A 21,849-nucleotide genomic window follows, 5' to 3' on the forward strand; every position below is an offset into this window, starting at 1 on the left:
TTAAAACAAAACATAAAAGTATACAAGCAAGAAAAGTTGTTACAGGAGAAGAAGTTTCTATATGGTGTATAAAGCTTTCCAGCAGCAGTTCTCAAATTGTGGGTTGTAGATTACATGTGCTCTACAGTCCCAAAGAGCTGACTGATCACATAGAATAGGCTATTCTTACGTATTTTTAGCTACTATATCACATTAAAATAAGTTAATAGTACTTTTATTAATATATTCTCTCCATGTAAACAATTGCATTAGTGGCCACTCCAAAGCTGAGATGGCCCAAAAGGCAATTTTCATATTAAAATGTTGTCCATACTATGGCCTTGTCTATGTGGGGAAACTGACCATTCACAAAACAGAGTAATTATTCCAGAATGAAAGTGACTTATTCCAGAGTAGAGTCTCCACACAGGTAGCTATTACAGAATAGCTATAATGGGATAGTTAATTGCACTAGAACTATGCCACTCAATTTCCCAGTGGGGACTATGAAAAAGTTTGAGAACCCCAATAGTGTTGTACAGTTCTCAAATTCCTCCTGAAATGTGAAGTGCATATAGGATGCAGCATAGTTATAGCCATGTCAGTCCCAGGATATTAAACAGACAAGGTGGGTGAGGTAATATCCTCTACTGGACCAACTTCTCCTGCTGAGAGAGACAAGCTTTCAAGCCACACAAAGCTCTTCATACATAAAGAAACGCTCTTGTGTGGCTCAAAAGCTTGTCTCTACCAACAGAAGTTGGTCCAATAAAAGATATATTACCTCACCCACCTTGCCTCTCCAAGTGCATATAGTATTCTTGTCCACTTCCTACCCTAAATTATTTTGCAGTGTTGCTGTGCACTGTTTAAACAACCACTGCATTTTACCCTACAAATGTAACATGCCCGTTGTGGGGTAAGTGATTCCTTTATCTGAAGTTTGTAAAGTGCATTGGAATATTTTGGGCTGAATGGCATTTGGGATGAAAGGCATATGGTAGTCACAATTTATTTATAATTCCTTCCAGTATCATGTGGGTCATTTTGCAACTCATGAACAGAAATGCACGAAGAAAGTGAAGAATGCTTACTCAGCAGACTCAATGATAAAAGATAAATTAACAAACCAGGTCGCCTGTTTTGTTCCATTCACATTCACTCTCCAATTAAGTGAAATCTTGGCCTAGCTGAAGAAAATGGCAGACCTTTCATTGATTTCAGTGGGGTCAAGATTTCATTCAGTTTACAGTCCTCTGTCAGGGCTGGGGCAGAGAAAACCCCCAACACGGCAATACCAATCATTACACAATCAATCACTGTTGTGGCTGCTGGAATCCAGAATTGGATTTAAAGGTTAAACAAAGCAATTATTTTCAGCAATGAATATCTACCATTGGTGGTGGTGGGTGGGAGAAACTTAATTTAGCTGAACTCCTGGTTGGTACGGTAGTCAGAATTTTAGTGGCTGTTATCTTTTTCAATAACATATTGACTTAATTTTCTGAGATTCAAAATATATCTAAATCTCTCTGGCCCCAGAAATGTTTGACACAGGACTCATCTCAAGAATTCCAAAATAAATGTCTCATTCCTCAAAAAAACCCAACAAACCCATTTTGTTAATCCTGAAATTAAAGTCATTTTGCTCTGCAGGGCACTTAAAAAATAAAATTAAAGCTATCTTTCATCCTTTCTGTAGCAGGATAATGACAGGGGCAGTAGAAAATAGAAGCAATTAGAATATAAAAGCAATTTAGAGATACTTGCTTAATCTCAGTAATTACCTTATTTAGAACAGTCAGGGTTGGTTAGAAAGGGTTATATATGCTTCTGTATTTACAACTGTGACTGCTTCCTGAGCTGGATTAAATCTGTGGTGTAAATGTTATATCTGCTCTTCTGCCACATCATACCAAGAAAAAAAACAGAGTACAATCAAGCAATAGATTTGTTTTACCTTCTGCAAAACTGTCATTATGAATAAAAACTTTGGGCCAAATTCAGTTTATTCACATGTATGCAACCTCACTTAGCTCAGTGAGGGAATATAAAATCAGAATTTGACCCTGTGAGTGAACCTGCTGAACAGAATCCACACAGTGATTTGAGAGTTCACAGGTATTAATAATCAGCATTTTAAAAATCACATTTTTTTTTAAACAAAGTAAGGTCCATTTAAATATATAGTTATGAGGTGGGTGAAAAATTGTTACCTGTTGAGTTAAAACTTCATGGAAGTTGATAGGTGTGAATGCACCGTTCAGTTAACATAACTGTAAGGATAAGCCTCCAGCTAGGCCAAAAGCAGCATGTGAACCCACCCAGGTGTTTTTGCTGAGTATTGTTTTGCCTAGGTGGGCAAGAGGAAGCAGAATACCAGACAGAAATACAGCCAGCCAGAAGGAGCAGCTGAAAACATGGTGTCTGACCCTGAAAGAAATCTGAGAGGTTTTTGAGTCAAGGGAGCAGGCTGAAAACTGGTTCCTTTGGTGTTCAGAGAAACAGAGCTTTGGACATTCTTTCTAAATAAACAGAACTGCATCAAAGAAATATCTATCACGAATTTCTACTCCCAGCTGGAAATCCCCACAGCTCCAGATTGTGAGTAGCCACTGAGATCAAAAGGGGGCAACAATACGCATAGTATTTCATACAGTAGTTTGACATTCAGATTAATTTGGGAATGTCAGATAAATTTCAACTCCCATTGGAGTTACAGGACTCCTCGCTTAATGTTGTAGTTATGTTCCTGAAAAATGCAACTTCAAGCAAAACGACATTAAGCGAATCCAATATCCCTATAAGAATTAATGTAAATGGGGGAGTTAGGTTCCACGGAAATTTTTTTCACTGGACAAAAGACATATATATATATACACACACACACCCAGAGTATACATTTTTAAAAAATAATTTAATGTTGGTACACAGTGATGATGATTGTGAAGCTTGGTTGAGGTGGAGGAGTCAGAGGGTGGAATATTTCCCAGGGAATGCCTCACTGCTAAATGAACTAGCAATTGACTGAGCCCTTAAGGGTTAACTCTCACAACACTCTACAAGGCAGCAGGAAAGGAGGGAGAGCAGACAGAGACACACACACCCTGCATGTGAGAGAAAAAAATGTGCATTTCCCCTTTAAGTAGCTGACCCCAGGCTTAAGTACACTGCCTTGTTAATTAAATCAGCTTGCTGAGACCTGAGACTCGCAGCTACTGCCTAGAAGCTCCCTTCCGGTCCTGTGTCCCCCACTGCTCTATGGAAGATGGGGTAAGTGAGGTGTAGGACTAGGGAGGGGGAGACACCCTGACATTAGTCCCCCTCACCCTGTACAGCAAGCAGGAGTCCCTGGGAGCAGCACATGGCAGTGGGGGGAGGGACAGCTGCTGCACAGGGAACTTAGGGGAGTGGGGAGCTGATGGTCCACCTTGGTTCCAACCACCACCATCAGCTAGCTGCAATGGGCTGCCCTTCCTGCAAGCAGTGGACAAAACAGGTGGCTGAGAAGGGAGCATTTCACAACTTTAAATGAGCATGTTCCCTAATTGATCAGCAACTTAACATCAAAATGAGGTTAACTGGGAGGACTTTAAGTGAGGAGTTCCTGTACTTAGAGTTGAGAGGACATAGGACCTTTTGGGAGGGACTCAGTGTGTTGCATTGTCAGTCCCATTTTTTTTTAGGTCACTGAAACCAAAAATTTCCAGTTTGGGTGCCTAGGATCAATGGGAACTGGTCATATGCAGTATCTCTGAAAATCAGGCTACTTAATTAACTGCCTAATTTTGGTCACCCAAAATCAGGAGTCACAGATGGCTCCTTTGTGAGCCCCTCATGTCACTGATTCACCCATTATATATGGGGCACAGATAAAAACCTAGCATAAATTTGTCATAATTTTCCCATTTGTACACACAGTGTAATACTACTTACCTACTTATCAGGGGGATTGGGATAACTGATTGATTGATATTTGGAAAGCACCATAAATATAGTTATTACTTATTTTTTATATTTAAGAAAAGATCATGAGAGTTTCCATTTTTTTCCTTTATAAAACCTAAATTTTGGACATAAACTGGCAGCCATTGTATCTTTCATGTTTCAAGACATTTAGATCCAGACAAGCTTTATCCTTTAAACTGATCTGATTTCAGATAGCAGTTTTAAGAAAGCTGCAAGGGGTTTTATTCCTTCAGTTTTGCTCCCAGAATAGCTTGAAATCCTGGCTATCAGCCATTATTGAATTCAGTCATGTGTGTATATATATACATACACACACACACCAAACATCTAAATGTTCTCTTCTTATCTGTTATCTGTAAATGTTATCTGTATATACTTTGGAAGTATTTTTGACCTACCAGGCCAAATTGTTAGCTGGTGTAAATTAGCATTACTCCATTAATATTTTTAGTAGAGTCAATTTATATTAGCTGAGGATCTGGCCCACTGTAATTTGAAGCAACATTTTTTTTCCCCTCAGTGCAGATTGTGTCCTGCAAACCTTTCAGAAATTTGTAGTGTATCATTATCGTGTACATGACAGTATATTATCTGACGGCAGTACTTTCTTGCAATAGGCTATAACTACACAACCTTTTAAAAAATCATTTTTTTTATAAAGAACGTAATGTGGAGTATTCTGCATACAAAACAGTGCTGAAGAAATGGTCTTGGTAACAAAAAGGAACATGTTCATTCTTTTCTACAGGGCTTTAATCAATTATCAGAAAAGTCTAGTTGAGACTGAAAATGGAAGAGAATAATTAGCTTCTTTTTTTTTTTTTTGAAGATTATGGTACTCAAAAATGATGACAACACGGTTTTACTGCACATCAGGAGGAAGATGGAGATCTCTCATGGGGTATGGGGAGGGGGAGGAATGTAGTTAGCTCTAGTAATGGCTAACACTGCAGGAACTCTGCATATAACAAACCATACTTAATATCTTGTACTGTTTCCCACTCTCTACTGTTGAAGTAACTATAATTCCATTCCAACCACCCCCTACCAAATCAGCAAACTAAATTTTAAGACTTTAACTCTGGATTTTTCCTAAAAGAAAAAAACCTAAATTTATCATATCTATAAGAAAAATTATCACTACAAATATTCCAGATGCCAGCAGAAAACCTAAAGCACTATTTGTGAAAAGTTACTAAAATGACCTTTTCCCTCATTTGACCACATTGACAATGAGTTTTCTCAAATCTTTAGGGGAATTACTGGCAAATCCAAAATGCTGGCTTTACAAGACACAACAAAATCTGGATCATTTATATTATAAAAATATTACTGGACTGTAAACAAGATATAGATTAATAGAGCACTTCCTGTGCCCATCAATACAGTGTAATAGAAATATCTATCTTTATTCTGCTGTTATTCATATAGACTGTATTATGTGTTATATATAATACAGTCTATATGTATGACCATCATTTTCAAAAGCTATTAATGTTACTGAGTGCAATTTTTGGTCACCCAATCTGAATCACTTTAAGAATGCTTAATTTTTTGAGGGTCAGTGCTCAGCACTTCCTGAACATTCTTGAGTTGCCCTCCTCCCACCTAGGGTGACCAGCTCACCACACTAAATATCAGGACACATTGGGGTGCCATCAGCCCTGCCCAGAGTCCACCTCCGCTCCTCCCAGGCTTTGCCCCCCCACTCTGCCCCAGATCCTGAACCCCTCCCCACTCACCCCCCCCACTGCACCCTTCCTCATCCCATGGCCTGCTGCTGGCTTGCTGCATCCCTCCTGAGTTCCCCACCCACCACTCGCCTCCCCACTCACTCGCTCACCCGCCTGCCGCTCACCTCTTCACCCCTCTATCCGCCACTCACCCCTACGGTGCCAACTTCCCCTCTACTGGGTGGGTGCTTGCCTTTTCTCACCCCTGCACTGCCCTCAGTCCGCCCTTATTCCACCTCCTTCCCCCAAATCCCAGCCCTGCCTTTTCTCTGCCTCCTCCCCTGAGCATGCCGCATACCCGCTCCCCCCCTACCCCCCGGGAAAGTGCTAAGCATCGCCAAACAGCTGTTAGGTGGCAGGAAGTACTGGACGGGGGGAGAAGTGGGGACACGGCACGTTGGAGGAAGGGGAGGAGAAGGAGGCAAGGCGGGGGGAGCTTGGCTGCAATTTTTCCCCGTGGGTGCTCCAGCCCCGGAGCACCCACGGGGTCAGTGCCTCTCTCCTGCTCGCTTCCTTACCTGAATATTGGGACAAATGGCATCCCGATAGTACATTGATTGGGAAACGGGACAAAGGGTTAAATATCGGGAGAGTCCTGATTTTACTGGGACATCTAGTCACCCTACTCCCACCCCCGAATCCATTTTTTCTGCCCCTCTAGAGGTGGCTCTGGAGGGCCCTATGTGGGAAAAAGAGTGGGGTGAGGATCTGCAGGAAGCCAGTGGAGGGGATTGGGGAAGCTCATTCGCATGAGCTCACTGCTATCTTTGGATCTTACTATGAAGCTATCGGACTACAAAGCCAGACAGAATCCATCATGGTAGATCTGCTTCCTGTATTTTAACTATTCTCTGTAGGCATATCTTCTCTCCTGGTCTAAATTATCTTTTAGAAAATACTGTAACAAAATATTTAATTCATATAAACAAAAACATCAAGGAAAAAACAGTATATTTTGGCTGGAAAAAATAGACTTTAAAATAAAGACTCAAAAAAGTAATCTGAATAGAATCTGATTGTAAAGACTAAAAATATTTACATCTGTGAATATGCTTGTTTAAAATCTGTTATATCTTACTGGTAGCCAAACAAGTGATGGCTACAGCCCTTACCTTATGGACACTGTACAGCTCCTTAGCTAATCTTCTCTATGATAAATATACATTAAAACCCTGTGAAATGAAACATTATGAGCCTGATTATCTTCTCACTTACACCAGTGTATAATGGATTTACTCTTGGTTTACACAGAATACTCACTTCCCTTGCTACTCTTCCCATGATGTTTATCAGTCTGAGGGCTATTAAAAGAACCTATTACTGTATATCTGCAAAACTACTGGTACACCCAGAACTAGGCTAGTGCCACTATTCTCTTTTGCATAGCTAATGGGAAAGTGAGACATCAGTCTGCTGTCTGAAAGATCGCTGTGGCTGGAATGAAGTATTTCAATACAGTGAGTAGACTGTTTGTAGGTGATTGGTGGCAGAATGAGAAGACTGCTTATTAGATTCAAAGGCATAGCTGATATGTATTGAAAGCAGAATACCTTCACAGAGTTGGTTTGTATTTTCACCAGATGGCTGCAACCATCACAATAATTTTCCTTTTACATTTCAAAAATCAACTAGAAATGATGTTGATGTTAAAAGACCAAGGACAAAAGTAGCTATCAAATGTCCTACACCATACTCATAGACTTTGAGGTCAGAGGGACCATCATGATCATCTAGCCTGATCTCCTGTACATTGCAAGCCACAGGAACTTCACCCACCCACTCCATTTATACTGTTTGAACTACTTGTGAAATACTCTCTAATCCCAAGAGTGCTTCAGACACCTACTGTATATAGAAACCTACAGAATACAGGAGATTCACTACTTTATTATTTACTGTATTGCCAACCTCAAAAGTATAAAAATTATGAGAATGGTCCAAAAATAATTTTATATGTATCCCGTTTTTTGTGTCTTTCATTTTTGAACTCCCGTATCTACTCTCAGTGAATGTGTGTCTATTCGAGTGCTGCCAGCTCCCACAAATGTATAAAGTAAGATAATTTAAGACTAAAGGTAGATCATGCCAGACTAACCTGATTCCCTTCCTTGAGAAAATAACTGATAAGGGAAATGCAGTAGAGCTAATATACTTGGACTTCAATAAGACATTTGACACAGCAGCACATAGAACAATATCAGTTACATTAGAGAAAATGAGGATGAGTACAAGAATGGTAGAGTGGATGAGGAACTGGTTAAAGGGGAGAAGGCAATGGGTTGCGCTGAAAAAGTGAATTATTGGACTGGAGTGATGTTACTAGTGGAATTCCTCCAGGATAGGTCTTGGGACCAATCTTATTCAATATTTTATTAATAACCTTGGCACAAAAAAGTAGGCGTGTACTAACTGAAATTTTCCAAAGATAAAAAAGTTGGGAGGCATCATCAATGCAGAGGAGGATCAGGATTTTATATAGGAAGATCTGGATGAGCTTGAAGACTGGCATGATGGAAATGTCATGAAATTGAATAGTACAAAGTGTAAGAACAAGAACTTAGAGTCTAATAGTAATAATTTCTGCTACAGGCTGGGGGAGGAGGAGGATCATCGGCTGGAAGCAATAGAGGAGAGAGACATGGATGTGTCTGTCAATCATAGGATGACTATGAGCCCCCAAGGTGATGCAGCTGTTGTTAGGATTTTTCTGCATTTTGTTTTGTTGTTTATTACCCTCCATGTTGTTTTGCCTTCTTGTTTCTTGGCTTGATGCTCTTTTCTTTGTTGCTTATTTTTGACTGGGTAAGCTTAAGATAGTTCTGCCTAGTAACAGAGTCAGAGGCAGGAAATTTGAAGGAAAAGCAGAAAAATCTGCCTGGCAACAGGAAAGTATATAAGAGTTCCACACAGTGTGCAGGTTGCTGTCTGCCCTAGAGGTAGCCTGTGGTCATTTGGGGTAACATTGAAGAAGAAGACACCTATCTGTTCCTGTCGTCGAGTGGTTCTGTATCCAAATCAGTGGTGACTTGATCAAGTGATGGCATGTTCTCCTGAGGCTCCTGGTCCTGGTTCTCAAGGGGTTCCTGGGTTTGCTGATCCCATCTGGTTTTCTGTTGTCTCCTGCTTACATCAATACAGTGTAATAGAAATATCTAACTTTATTCCTCTGTTATTCATTAAACCATTGAGCTGTTTTGTTAACAAATCCATTTTGTTTTTATTCCTTAGAGTGAGTAATGTAATTATTGGTATTACCATAGATGATAGATACTAATTCAGGGTAAACAGGCCTGTTTGGGAGGGGGTCCTTTATAAAGATATCTCATGTCATAAGTTTTCCAGTAACACTGTGAAAAGGTGAATACAATCTTAGGATGTATCAGGCAAGGATTTTCCAGTAGGGCTAGGGAACTATTGATGCTGTTGTATAGAGCTCTGATAAGACCTTATTTGAAATAACATGTCCAATTCTGGATACTCATGTTCAAGAAAGATGAATTCGAACTGAAACAAGTGCAGAGAAGGGCTACTAGGATAACCCAGGGCCAGAGGAGACTGGAAGAGCTTGGCTTGTTTAGCCTAGTAAGAATGCTGAGAATGGACATAATTGCTCCTGGGCAGCAGATATAAGAGGCTTGGGTAATCCACCCAAAATGGGGCAAGAAATGCTGGATGTGGCACACCTCCCTTTGGAGGCGTGCTGTCCTGCTGCCTTTAAAGCACCACCACTGGAAGCTCCCGAAGAGTGGGGGGCCACTGGCATCTGGAAAGTGGCCCTATCTGTGTTCCACCCCAAGCAGGTGCCTGGGGCGGCAAGCCACAAGGGTCGCTCTGCCGGTCACCGTGAGGGCGGCAGGCAGGTTGCCTTCGGCGGCATGCCTGCAGAGGGTCCACTGGTCCTGCAGCTTCGGCGGACCTCCCGCAGGCGTGCTGCCGAATCCGCGGGACCAGGGACCTCTCACAGGCAAGCCGCCGAAGGCAGCCTGCCTACCGTGCTTGGGGTGGCAAAATACCCAGAGCCGCACCTGACCCCAAGGCCCTGTTCCTGCTCAACCTCTTACAGAATCATAGAAGATTAGTGTTGGAAGAGACTTCAGGAGGTCATCTAGTCCAACCCCTTGCTCAAAGCAGGAACAACACCAACTAAATCATCCCAGCCAGGCGTGAAGCTGAGCCATCAAAACCTCCAAGAATGGAGATTCCACCACCTATGGTTCCACCTCATATGATTCTATGAAAGTCAGGCTGCAAATTAGAAGATTTTAACTCGAGGAGTAAGGTTTTAGAACAGCCTCCTAACAGTCTGGAGGAGGAGGAGGAGCAAACAACTTAGTTTTAAGAATGAGCTAGACAAATTTATGAGTGCAAATGAATGATGGTGAGACTTGTGCTGGTAGGGGCAGGACTCATTAGCCTTATAACTCATTTCTGATTTATGTCTTATGTGCCTAAAAGCTCAAGTGTCCAGGCTTCAGCCGGCCACCCTTCGGATTCAGGAAGGAAGCCCTTGCTGCCAAGTGTGTTTGGGTGGGTTTTTTTGTTTTCTTCCTGTGAAGTACCAGCGATGGCCAGGTCGGGAGATACCACAGTGCACAGGATGGGTCAGTGCCCTGAGTACCACCGCACAGTCTCTCTCTAGGGGGCTTGGCAGGCTGGTTCCTGCTGACACACTCAGGCGCTGATCGCCACACGCAGGGCCAGCGAGGGCTTTCCCCACTCACACTGGCAGCGACTGTGGGTTTTCTACAGGGCGCGCGTGACTGCAGGTCACCAACGCCGAGCGCGCGCCGCGCCTCCGCAGAAGCCGTTAGACGCAAAAGTGGATGGAGAGGACAGGGCAACAGCTTGGCTCGGAAATGGGCGGGACCAGAATAGAGGCGGGGCGGGGACAGGGCTGGCGGCGGAGAATTCCGCGGATCCTTCGCACAGCATGCTGGGATTTGTAGTCCTGAGGTGCTTCCCCACCCGGCTTCCCCCAGTGACGCTCAGGTGCAGCAGGGCTGCCCCTGGGATCAGGCAGCCTCTGTGCCAGGGGTCGCGCCTCGCGGGGTAACTCGGAGACGGGGCCGCGACAGTGATCCCGGAAGGCGAGGAGCCCGGCCCCAAAAGAACTACAACTCCCACAGTGCTCCGCGAGCCAGCGTGGCGGCAGCCTTAATAGGGGGCGGGGCAAAATGGCTGCGGCTGATCCAAGGAAGAGGGATAGTGGCTGAGGTGAGTCTGCGAGGGGGATGAAGCACGGGGTGGAGGGTTGCGGGGGCCGGGCTGAGGCGAGAGGCGGCAGCAGCAGCGAAGGTAAGGCGATCGGGGTTGTGGCTCTGCACGAACCGGGGGAGGGGGTGAATAGCGTGCGGGGGGCCATGAGCCGCCCCCCCGCCGCCTGTATCTTCATGCCTGACCACCCCCTGCCCCGCAGTTCCCGAGCTCCTGGTGCACCGCGCTCTGCGCACCCTGGGTAGGGTGACCAGAGAGCAAGTGTGAAAAATCGAGATGGAGGTGAGGGGTAATAAGACCCCATATTAAAAAAAAGCCCCCAATATCGGGACTGTCCCTATAACATCGGGACATCTGGTGACCCTAACCCTGGGGCACCCACCTAACCTTTGCTAAGTGCCCACAGGCCATGTGCGGCTCTCTGCGGGGTTGGGAAGTCACCTGGTGTGAAATCACATCACAGAGCGCTCGAGGTGTCCCCAACACCGGTGTGGGGCTGTGTTGCAAAGTTTGCCCTGGCTGCTAGCCATCCTCCCAAGTCTTGCTGTGTCTTCACCACGTCAGTGTCCATAGCGAGTGACTGACCCCCGGGCGCTGCAGTGGAAAGTGGCAACAGACTCATCACGGAACAGCACCCAGATACTGTGTTGTGATGTTTACACTTGCTCTACTAGTGTGATCAAATAGACCTGTGACACCTCTATGTCCTTGGTACTGGAGTGTCTGGATACAGGTCTGTGATCAGGAGGTTCTCAGTGTTTGTGGGGTTTTTGAGTGATATCCTGATATGGTATAAATGTAGGTTTTGTGTAGTGCAAAACACCATGATACAAATAGTGTAGTATGTTGTCAAGCTGTGAGTATTCAGTGAGTCCTTTTAATGCCAACAAATGTCATTTGCTTGTCTGACACTCATATGATGATTGTGTCATGGCAACACATGACAATGAGGTGTGACAATGCAGATCTGACCTGTGTAGTGTTAAATGAAAGTTACACAGTTCTGTGACTATCAATAACTTTGTGATAGCTTTCTATCTCTCTCTTGGGCACTGATATATTAGAGAGACTAAACTTGACCTTTTGGGGGAATTTGTTTATGGTATGATGGACTGCAGTACAGAGAATATCTGTTGAAAGACTTGTAAATAGGCACTAAAATGTTTACATAAAATTACCACTGAGAAATTACAAATTTGGGGGATTAAAATACTGATTGTAGGGCCATTACACTGGGAGAACTTCACTAAGTGAGACATTAAATTGCTTTTGAAACACACTATTAAATCCTTCATAGGAGGAAAGGACACTCTAAAATTTGCCAAAATGAGTGAGTCTGTGATTGCTCATTCAGAAACAAACAGTGTTAAAAGTGGGAATTGAAGTTAATTAGTTTGCAAATAAGATAGCATTTAACAGCAGTGATTGATTTCTATTTTCAAATAATATAATGTTGGAAGATGTTAAACTTCCTTCCCTATTTTCTCCTCTGCTCTCTTTCTCTTACCCCTATCCTAGTGTGCATATGTCTATGTGAGCATGTATATGTGTACCTGTATCAAAATTTGGAATTTCTTCTTTATAAGAGACATTAGAATTCTAGTAACATTGGCATTCCATTAGACTGTGCAATACTAAACCTGCAAAGCATATGATTGACCTTCTGCGTCAGGTCTAATAAAATGGAATCACTAAGAACATAAGAATAGCCATGCTGGGTCAGACCAATGGTCTATCTAGCAGAGTATCCTGTCTTCTGACAGTGGTAAGTACCAGGTTCATTCAATGGAATGAATGAACCCGGAAAGGACAAAATAGGGTAATTGTGTGATCCCCTGTGGTCCAGTCCCAGCTTCTGTCAGAGGTTTAGAAACATCCAGAGCATTGGGTTGTGTCCCTGACCATCTTGGCTAATACCCATTTGTCATAAACAGATAGTTAAGGGTTAATGCCTCTTTTACCTGCAAAAGGTTAAGAAGTTCACCTAGCCTAGCTGACACCTGACCAGAGGAACCAATGGGGGAACAAGATGTTTCAAAAGGAAGGAGGGAAGTTTCCTTTGTTTAGAGTCAGTTTCAGTTTCAGCCAGAGTGAAAAAGATCAAGGAACCAGCCTCTTATCAGAGTAGTAAGTTTTAGAAAGGAATAAATAGGTTTATGTTTATTTTCTTTTGTAACTTGTCTTTGTGCAATTAGGGGAGTAATCAGATTTGGGTATTCTTTTGTGTACTAAAGTTTTTGTCCAGGGGAACATCCTGTGTTTTAAATCTGTTGTCTGTGAGATCAGCTTGTATGCTGTCTCCCAGAGGTTTTTTTCTTTTGCCTTTCTTTTCTTTAATTAAAAGCTTTCTTTTTAAAAACCTGAGTGATTTTTTTCCCTGTTTTTGAGATCCAAGAGAATTGGATCTGGACTCACCAGGGAATTGGTGGAGGAGTCTCTCAAGGCTACCCAGGGAGGGGAAGGCTTTGCGGGGGAAGACAGTTTTCTCCAGATAACTCATACATCTGGATGGTGGCAGTGAGACCAGATCTAAGCTGGTAGTTAAGCTTAGAGGTGTTCATGCAGGTCCCCACATCTGTACCCCAAAGTTCAGAGTGGGGGTGAGACCTGTGACACCATTCTTGGACCTGTCCCCTATGAACTCATCTAATTCCTTTTTTTTTTTTTTAAACTCAGTTATAGATTTGACCTTCACAATATCCCCTGGCAATGACTTTCCCAGGTGATCTGTGTGTTGTGTGAAGAAGTACTTCCTTATGTTCGTCTTGGACCAGGAATCACCCAGTGAAATTAATAGGCAGCGAGTTTTTCTGTTACATGAAGGGGTAAATAGCGCTTCTCTATTCGCTTTCTCCACACCATTTTTCCCATTCAAATACAGACTTTGTTCCAAGGGTAGGGGAGTGGAGAAAATCCCCTTGGGGCAGAGATAAAATACCAAAGAATCTCACAATCAGTTACTCGTTTGTAGTGGGCTAACTATGAAGAAAACTTTCTAACTCTAGGACTAGTTTACCAAGGTAGGTTGTATAATCCCTGGAATTGGAGTTTTTTAAGAACAGGTTATATAAAGACCTGTCGGAGCTGCTATAGATGACCTCTTGAGGTTCCTCGCAGCCCTGAATTTCTGTGACTCTGTGAAGGAAATTTGTTTACATTCCTAACTGCAGTGGGTGCTAGTAGGTGCCCACAGTAGTAACACAGATGACTTTCAGATTCCCAGATGATTGATTGGTTGGTGTATCAGAGACCTGTTAATAGACTGCCATTGTTCTGGCTCCATAAGCTTTAAAGGAAATGAAAATAAACTGTTTCATGAATTTTGTGCCATGTAACATCTGTATTTTGACATTACTAAAATGGCTAATGATAGAGGGTTTTAAATAAAAATGTCTGTGAATGGGATTATCATAGTTTAGCATAGAAAGCAAAAGTTAGTAGATGACAGCTGTTCAAAGAATCTTAAGCAATTCCAGTAGTACATTAGTACATTTTGTTCCAGAATGTGTGGTTTCCCTCTAATCAATTTATATAATTTTTATGTGATTAAAATATATAAATGGTATTTTTATCAGTGCTTTCAGTTGATTTTATTTTAATATGGTGCTTCTCTACTATTTTATGCTAATAGCTAAATTCTGAGGTGACACTTTCAGAGATGGGCCTTTCTGAGAGAAATGGAAACTGATGACTGGCATACTGAGTAGCTTAGAAGCATCATATCAGGGTGAAATAAGATGATTGCCAGTACTATGGCACTTTTAGGCTTCTTTTTTTGTGGATGAGCATGTTGGCTTTGTGACTGTCAACTACATGGGGAAAACGTTCCTTTTTACTGACTTGTTTCATACATTTTCTTGCCATGTTTTGTAATTATTGAAGATTTATTTAAAAATGGGCTTGTTCCTTTTCAATCAGTTTTCTTTTGAATTGATTCTACAACATATAAAGGCTGATTTGTGGTAGTTTCCATGGCAGTAGTGTCATAATATTTGGACATATTGTTGGAGAAAAACTCAGTTCTCTCTTTTTTGTTTGGGTGCAGCAAAATCAAATACTATATTATTTCTCCAGCAATTGCAATAGAGGGAGGGAGTGCCCTAGGACACAGGGTCGCCCCAATCCCGGACTGGTCTCTCAACAGGTAAACAATTACAGCAAGCATTTATACCTTTGTTACAGACAATAACAAGCAATAATACAGACAATAATAAGCAGCAACTGCATTTTGTTTATACATAGGCCATCCTGCTACCTTATTTTTCTCACTTCTGGAAGGTGCCAGTCTACATATTTGGTTATTAGTGCAAGGTCGTGACTTCTCACACAGTTCTTTTCCACTCGCCTCACGCTGTCCTCGCTTCTACAAGTCTCACGTCATTACGGTTACAGCTGGCCTAACTCTTGCTAACAAACTGACATGTATTAAGATCCCCTACAAATCCTTGTCAATTCTTTCCCTTCTTGCACAATATACATCAGTAGTACCTATTGAGGATCTCTGTCTGCTTTACAAAAAAAATACATTTAGCCTCACAAATACCCCTGTGTGACACATTTTCTCAATATTGTGGATGGGGAACTGAACAGAGGTGAAAGGCAAAATGTACAAGTGAACATTAATTTTGAATGCTTCAGTTCTTGGGTACCCAACCTGAGATGCCTAGTGCCTGATTTTTCAGAGGTTCAGAGCACTTATATCACAATCTTTATTTAGACTTAGGGGCTGTTCATCCCTTCTGAAAGAGAACCCTGGAAATCTCAAGTTGGGAAATCCAAAATTAGTGTCTCACAAGGCTTGTGAAAGAGCTGTTAATAAAAATACAGATCTCCTGCCTCCCATTCCTGTACCCCAATCACAATACTATATTTCCTCCCACAGACTCAGGATTGTGACTTTGTTGTGGGATCAAATAGACTAGTTGGTTAAGGACAGAAAAGAAGGAAGGAAGTATTACTATTCCTCCAACCATCACACACACATTTCAAATTGACATAGTAACTTCTAGCTGGCTGATTGGAGCTTGAGCCTAGAGCTATAATTACTGGGCATTGCACTGATAGATTTACTTCAACCCAAAGGCTGTAGTAATTCTCCTGGAAGGCATGGCAACAGGAAGGGAGATTGAATGTGGAATTGTGGAATATGGTATGTGATGTTTTTAGCTTGTAAGAGCCCACCATGCACTAACCTGCTGCAGAGCTCTTTTGGTCTTCCAGGGCATGCTGATCAGAAGACTTCACACTGTAACAAAGTCAGTGTTTGTGGCTTTTTAGAGTTTGTGTAACGGCTATTTTCAGGTGGATGGGGTCTGCCAACACAGATAATAATATTCATTGACTGGAATATTAAATTATATATGTTTTTCACTATGCATAATGAAAAAGTCTATACAAATAAATGGTATTATGGATTTATGTCAAATTTGGTGTGGTTAAAAGTTAAAGAATGGCTTTTCTAACTGCCTGTCATTCAAATTAAGCCTGGGATCTGAAAGTAAAGCTGTGCTTTTTCTATCCCACATACCAATTTTAGACACTTGTCAGAATAGAGCAGCATTCTGACAGAGCCATAGCTCTAAGGATATGTCTACACAGCAACTAGACACCCACGGCTGGCTTGTGCCGGCCAACTCAGACTCGCGCCAGCTGACCGAGGCTACCACTGTGGGTCTCTTTCACTGCTGTGTAGGTGGCTGAGCTGGGGCCTGGGCTCTAGGACCCTGCAAGGTGGGGAGTCTCAGAGTTGGGCTTCAGCCTGAGCCTGGAAGTTTACAGAGAAATGAAACAGCCCCGCAGCCTAAGACCCGCTAGCCTGAGTTGGTTGGCATGGGCCAGCCGTGAGGGGTGGTTTTTTTTGTGTGTTTGCTGTATAGACATATCCTAAAGATCTTTGCTTAAAACTGAAAGAATGTACACATCACACATCATAATCATCAAACACGCGTAGTCTACTGAGGACTGTTATGTTAGCTAGAGTGAATAGGTTGATGATGTCGTGCGTAAGAATGACAATCTGGGTAAGACTAATGGTCCATCTAGTCCAGTATTCTGTCTTTTGGCAAATACCAGTGCCAGGTGCTTCAGAGGGAATAGACAGAACAGAGTGTTATTGTGTGGTCCAGTCCCAGCTTCTGGCGGTCAGAGACTTAGGGACACCCAGAATGTGGGGTTATGTCCCTGGCCATGTTGTCTAATAACTATTGATGGACCTATATTCAGGGAACGTATGTAATTATTTTTTTAAATCTAGTTATACTTTTGGCCTTCACAATGTCCCCTGACAAAGGATTCCACAGGTTGACTGTGTACTATGTGAAGAAGTACATCCTTATGTTTGTGATAAATCTGCTGCCTGTTAATTTCATTGGGTGACCCCTGGTTCTTGTGTTATGTGACAGGGTAAATAATACTTATTCACTTTGTCCACACCATTCATGATTTTATAGACCTCTAGTATATCACCCCTTAATTGTCTCTTTTCCAAGATGAACAGTCTCAGGCTTTTTAATTTCTCCTCATATGGAAGCTGTTCCATACCCTTAGTCATTTTTGTTGCCCTTCTCTGTACCTTTTCCATTTCTAATGCATTTTTTTTTGAGATGGGGTGACCAGAATCGCATGCAGTATTCAAGTGTGGGTATACCCTGGGTATATATAGTGCCCTTATGATATGATATTGTCTATCCCTTTCCTAATGGTTCCTGACTTTCTTAGCTTTTTTGACTGCTGCTGCAAGTTGAGCAGATGTTTAGAGAGAACTATCCACAATGACTCCAAGATCTTTCTTGAGTAGTAACAGCTAATTTAGACCCCATCATTTTATATGTATAGTTGGGATTATGTTTTCCAATGTGCATTACTTTGCACTTGGCAGATGAAATGCAATGTTGCTATTTTCTTGCCCAGTCACTCAGTTTTGAGAGATCCTTTTCTAATTCTTCCCAGTCAGCTTTGGAATTAACGATATTAAATCATTTTGTATCATATGCAAACTTAGCCACCTCACCGTTTACCCCTTTTTCCAGATCATTTATTATTATGATGAATAGCATTGTTCCCAGTACAGATCCTTGGAGGACCCGGTTATTTACCTAACTCCACTGTGAAAACTAACCATTTATTCCTACCTTTATTTCCTATCTTGTAACCAGCTACTGATCCATGAAAGGACCTTCCCTCTTATACCATTATTTCTTATTTTGCTTAAGAGCCTTTGTTGAGGGAACTTGTGAATGCTTTCTGAAAGTTCAAGTACACTATATTGACTGGATCACCTTTGTCCACATGCTTGTGGACACTCTCCAAGAATTCTAGTAGACTAGTGAGGCATGATTTCCCTTCACAAAACCGGGGTTAACTCTTCCTCAACTTATCCGTTTGATGTGTGTGTCTGATAATTCTGTTCTTTACTATATTTTCAACCAGTTTGCCTGATACAGAAGATAGGCTTACTCGCCTGTAATTGGAAGTATAGTCTCATTAGTGTCTTTTAAAAATCATGTTACATTAGCTGTCTTCCAGTCATCCGATACAGATGCTGATTTAAGCAATAAGTTACACACCACATTTAGTAGTTGTGCACTTTCATATTTGAGTTCCTTCAGAACTCTTAGGGGAATATCATCTGGTCCTGGTGACTTACTGCTGTTTAATTTATCAATTTATTCCAAAACCACCTCTATTGACCTCTCAGTATGGCACAGTTCTTCAAATTTGTGACTAGGCATTGTGTAGGAAAGCTCCCCGTTCTAGCTCAATCCTGAGGATCTAGAGATCTGTGTGGTGGCCCAGTGGGCGGTGTCAGGTAGGGTCAGGATGTGCACCTGTTCATGCATCAGTGGGGAATTTGAGATCATGGTGTGCTAGAGTGGTTTTTCTCCAATCTGACCACATGACTGAAGAGCATACAATGTCACTTTTGAATATAATGAGCGATTGAAAGAAAGCATCTCTCGGCAAGATTATAATGTTTTGCATAAAGTCAAATCACTTTATGTTCAGGATTCAGTGTTGACAACGCATATGGAAAGCCTCTAGCCACTCAAAATCTGCCTATAGTTAGAGTCCAGGTTTGTAATCCATACATCGGTAAAGGTAGACAGGTTTGAGTGATCCAGAACTTTGTCTCAGCTTGAAGATGTTTTTGCATCTGTAAGTGAGATGTGAACTTCATGCAGGAAGTGACAAGGTGTCTTCATCAGTGGATGTCTGGTTTGCTTTGACCGTCTGAACTTTGCTTTCAGCCTAGGTAGATGACAGTTTTGAACCACATCTTCACCAGGTATAGTGGTGGCCCAGCTCCAAGGTTCTGGACCTTGGTTTTTTGCAATGTGACATTCAACCCCATAGTGTGGGTAGCCTCTTGGAAACCTTGGAGGGTGGGACTGAAATTCTCTGACTTCTCCCCAAGCAAGGCTACTTCATCAGAGTAGTGTTGGTTGGTGAACTTTTCTTAACTAATGTTGATTCTGATATGAGGAGCAGTATGTATGTCAAGGTATCGACTGGATATTAGGAAAGTACCAGAGTGAGAGTGCATCTCTGTTACACACTCAAAGTTGTGAAGAAATCCAGTGAAAGCTGTTAACCGGCATGACTTTTCACACAGGTACTGGGGTGAAGACCATGCACCAGATTTATCAGAATATCTAGGGGGCACCAGCTTCTTTTAGTGAGAGTGAAAGTGCTAACTTGTTGACTAAATCAAAAGCCGCCTTGATGTCAATATATGCCATGTGAAGTGGGAGGTTAAATTCTTGGTACAGATCAGCCAGAGGGTAAAGACAGTGTCCATTGTTGACCTCTGTCAAGGAGCTTCTGCATCCTACCAAGTAGGAGTGGGGGGAAGAGAAGGGGAGAAGAGAGTAAATGGAGGGTTCCCAGGTGTCCGACTTTTGACTCAAACACCCAGTTGAAAAGGGACCTTGGTGGCTCCAGTTGGCACTGCTGACTGGGCCATAAAAAGGCCGGTCTGTGGTGCACTGGGGGCCCAGGGCTAAGGCAGGTTCCCTGCCTGCCCTAGCTCCGCGCAGCGCCCGGAAGCGGCCATCAGGTCCTTGCAGCCCCATGGCGCATGGGCGGCCAGGGGGCTCTGTGTGCTACCCCCTCCCCGAGTGCCAGCTCCGCAGCTCCCATTGGCTGGGAACTGCAACCAATGGGAGCCGCAAGAGAGTTGTGTGAGGGCAGTGTGTGTGGAGCCTCCCTGGCCGCCCACACACCTAGGAACCACAGTGACTTGGCGGCTGCTTCCTGGGAGCCGTGGTAAGTGCTGCCAGGACCCTCTCAACACCTACCCCAGCCTGGAGTCCCCTCCCACCCAAACTCCCTTCTGGAGCCTGCACCCCAAACTCCTCATCTCCATAGAATCACAGAATATCAGAGTTGGAAGGGACCTCAGGAGGTCATCTAGTCCAGCCCCCTGCTCAAAGCAGGACCAACCCTCAACTAAATCATCCCAGCCAGGGCTTTGTTAAATCTGACCTTAAAAACCTCTAAAATTCCACCACCTTCCTAGGTAACCCATTCCAGTGCTTGATCGCCCTCCTAGTGAAAAAGTTTTTCCTAATATCCAACCTAAACCTCCCCCACTGCAACTCCAGACCATTGCTCCTCGTTCTGTCATCTGGTACCACTGAGAACAGTCTAGATCCATCCTCTTTGGAACCCCCTTTCAGGTAGTTGAAAGCAACTATCAAATCCCTCCTCATTCTTCTCTTCTGCAGACTAAACAATCCCAGTTCCCTCAGCCTCTCCTCATAAGTCATGTGCTCCAGCCCCCTAATCATTTTTGTTGCCCTTCGCTGCACTCTTTCTAGTTTTTCCACATCCTCCTTGTAGTGTGGGACCCCAAACTAGGCACAGTACTTCAGATGAAGCCTAATAAATGTCGAATAGAGGGGAGTGATCACGTCCCTCGATCTGCTGGCAATGGCTATACTTATACAGCCCCAAATGCCGTCACCCTTCTTGGCAACAAGGGCACACTGTTGACTCATATCCAGCTTCTCATCCACTGTAACTCCTAGGTCCTTTTCTGCAGAACTGTTGCCTAGCCATTCAGTCCCTAGTCTTTAACAGTGCTTGGGATTCTTCCATCGTATGTACAGGACTCTGCACTTGTCCTTGTTGAACCTCATCAGATTTCTTTTGGCCCAATCTTCCAATTTGTCTAGGGCCCTCTGTATCCTATCCCTACCCACCAGCGGATCTACCACTCCTCCCAGTTTAGTGTCATCTGCAAACTTGCCGAGGGTGCAGTCCACGCCATCTCCGGATCATCAATTAAGATTTTGAACAAAACTGGCCCCAGGATCGACTGTTTTGGGCACTCCGCATGATACCAGTTGCCAGCTAGACATTGAGCCATTGATCACTACCCGTTGAGCCCGATGATCTAGTCTGCTTTCTATCCACCATATAGTCCATTCATCCAGCCCATACTTCTTCAACTTGCTGGCAAGAATACTATGGGAGACCATATCAAAAGCTTTGCTAAAGTCAAGTCATAACACGTCCACTGCTTTCTCCTCATCCACAAACCCAGTTATCTCCTCATAGAAGGCAATTAGCTTAGTCAGGCATGACTTGCCCTTGGTGAATTCATGCTGACTGTTTCTGATCACTTTCCTCTCCTCTAAGAACTTCAGAATTGATTCCTTGATGACCTGCTCCTTGATTTTTTTTCCAGAGAGTAAGGTGAGGCTGACTGGCCTGTAGTTCCCCAGATCCTCCTCCTTCCCTTTTTTAAAGATGAGTACTATATTAGCCTTTTTCCCATCATCTGGGACCTCCCCGGGTCGCCATGAGTTTTCAGAGATAATGGCCTATGGCTCTGCAATCATATCCACTAACTCCTTTAGCACCTTCAGATGCAGTGCATCCGGCTCCATGGACTTATGCTCGTCCAGCTTTCTTAAATAGTCCTGAACCATTTCTTTCTCCACAGAGGGCT

At 43.0% G+C, this 21,849-nt stretch overlaps 1 protein-coding gene and 1 long non-coding RNA gene across 5 annotated transcripts in view; one reads left to right on the forward strand and one right to left on the reverse strand.

Annotated features, from left to right (window-relative positions):
- Window positions 1-2,995, reverse strand: part of LOC115645241 — a 23,835-nt gene extending 20,840 nt beyond the window's left edge. The window contains exon 1 of the long non-coding RNA XR_003998690.1: window positions 2,985-2,995. This is a non-coding gene — a long non-coding RNA (uncharacterized LOC115645241). The remainder of the gene's footprint in view (window positions 1-2,984) is intronic.
- A 7,814-nt stretch (window positions 2,996-10,809) lies between these two features.
- EFR3A (EFR3 homolog A) overlaps window positions 10,810-21,849 on the forward strand; it is a 174,594-nt gene continuing 163,554 nt past the window's right edge. For all 4 annotated transcript variants that reach the window (XM_030553839.1, XM_030553840.1, XM_030553841.1 and 1 more), the window contains exon 1: window positions 10,810-10,895. The gene's annotated coding sequence lies outside the window, so the exon portion shown is untranslated. The remainder of the gene's footprint in view (window positions 10,896-21,849) is intronic.

Source organism: Gopherus evgoodei, chromosome 2, assembly GCF_007399415.2.
Source record: "Gopherus evgoodei ecotype Sinaloan lineage chromosome 2, rGopEvg1_v1.p, whole genome shotgun sequence".
Lineage (NCBI taxonomy): Eukaryota > Metazoa > Chordata > Testudines > Testudinidae > Gopherus > Gopherus evgoodei.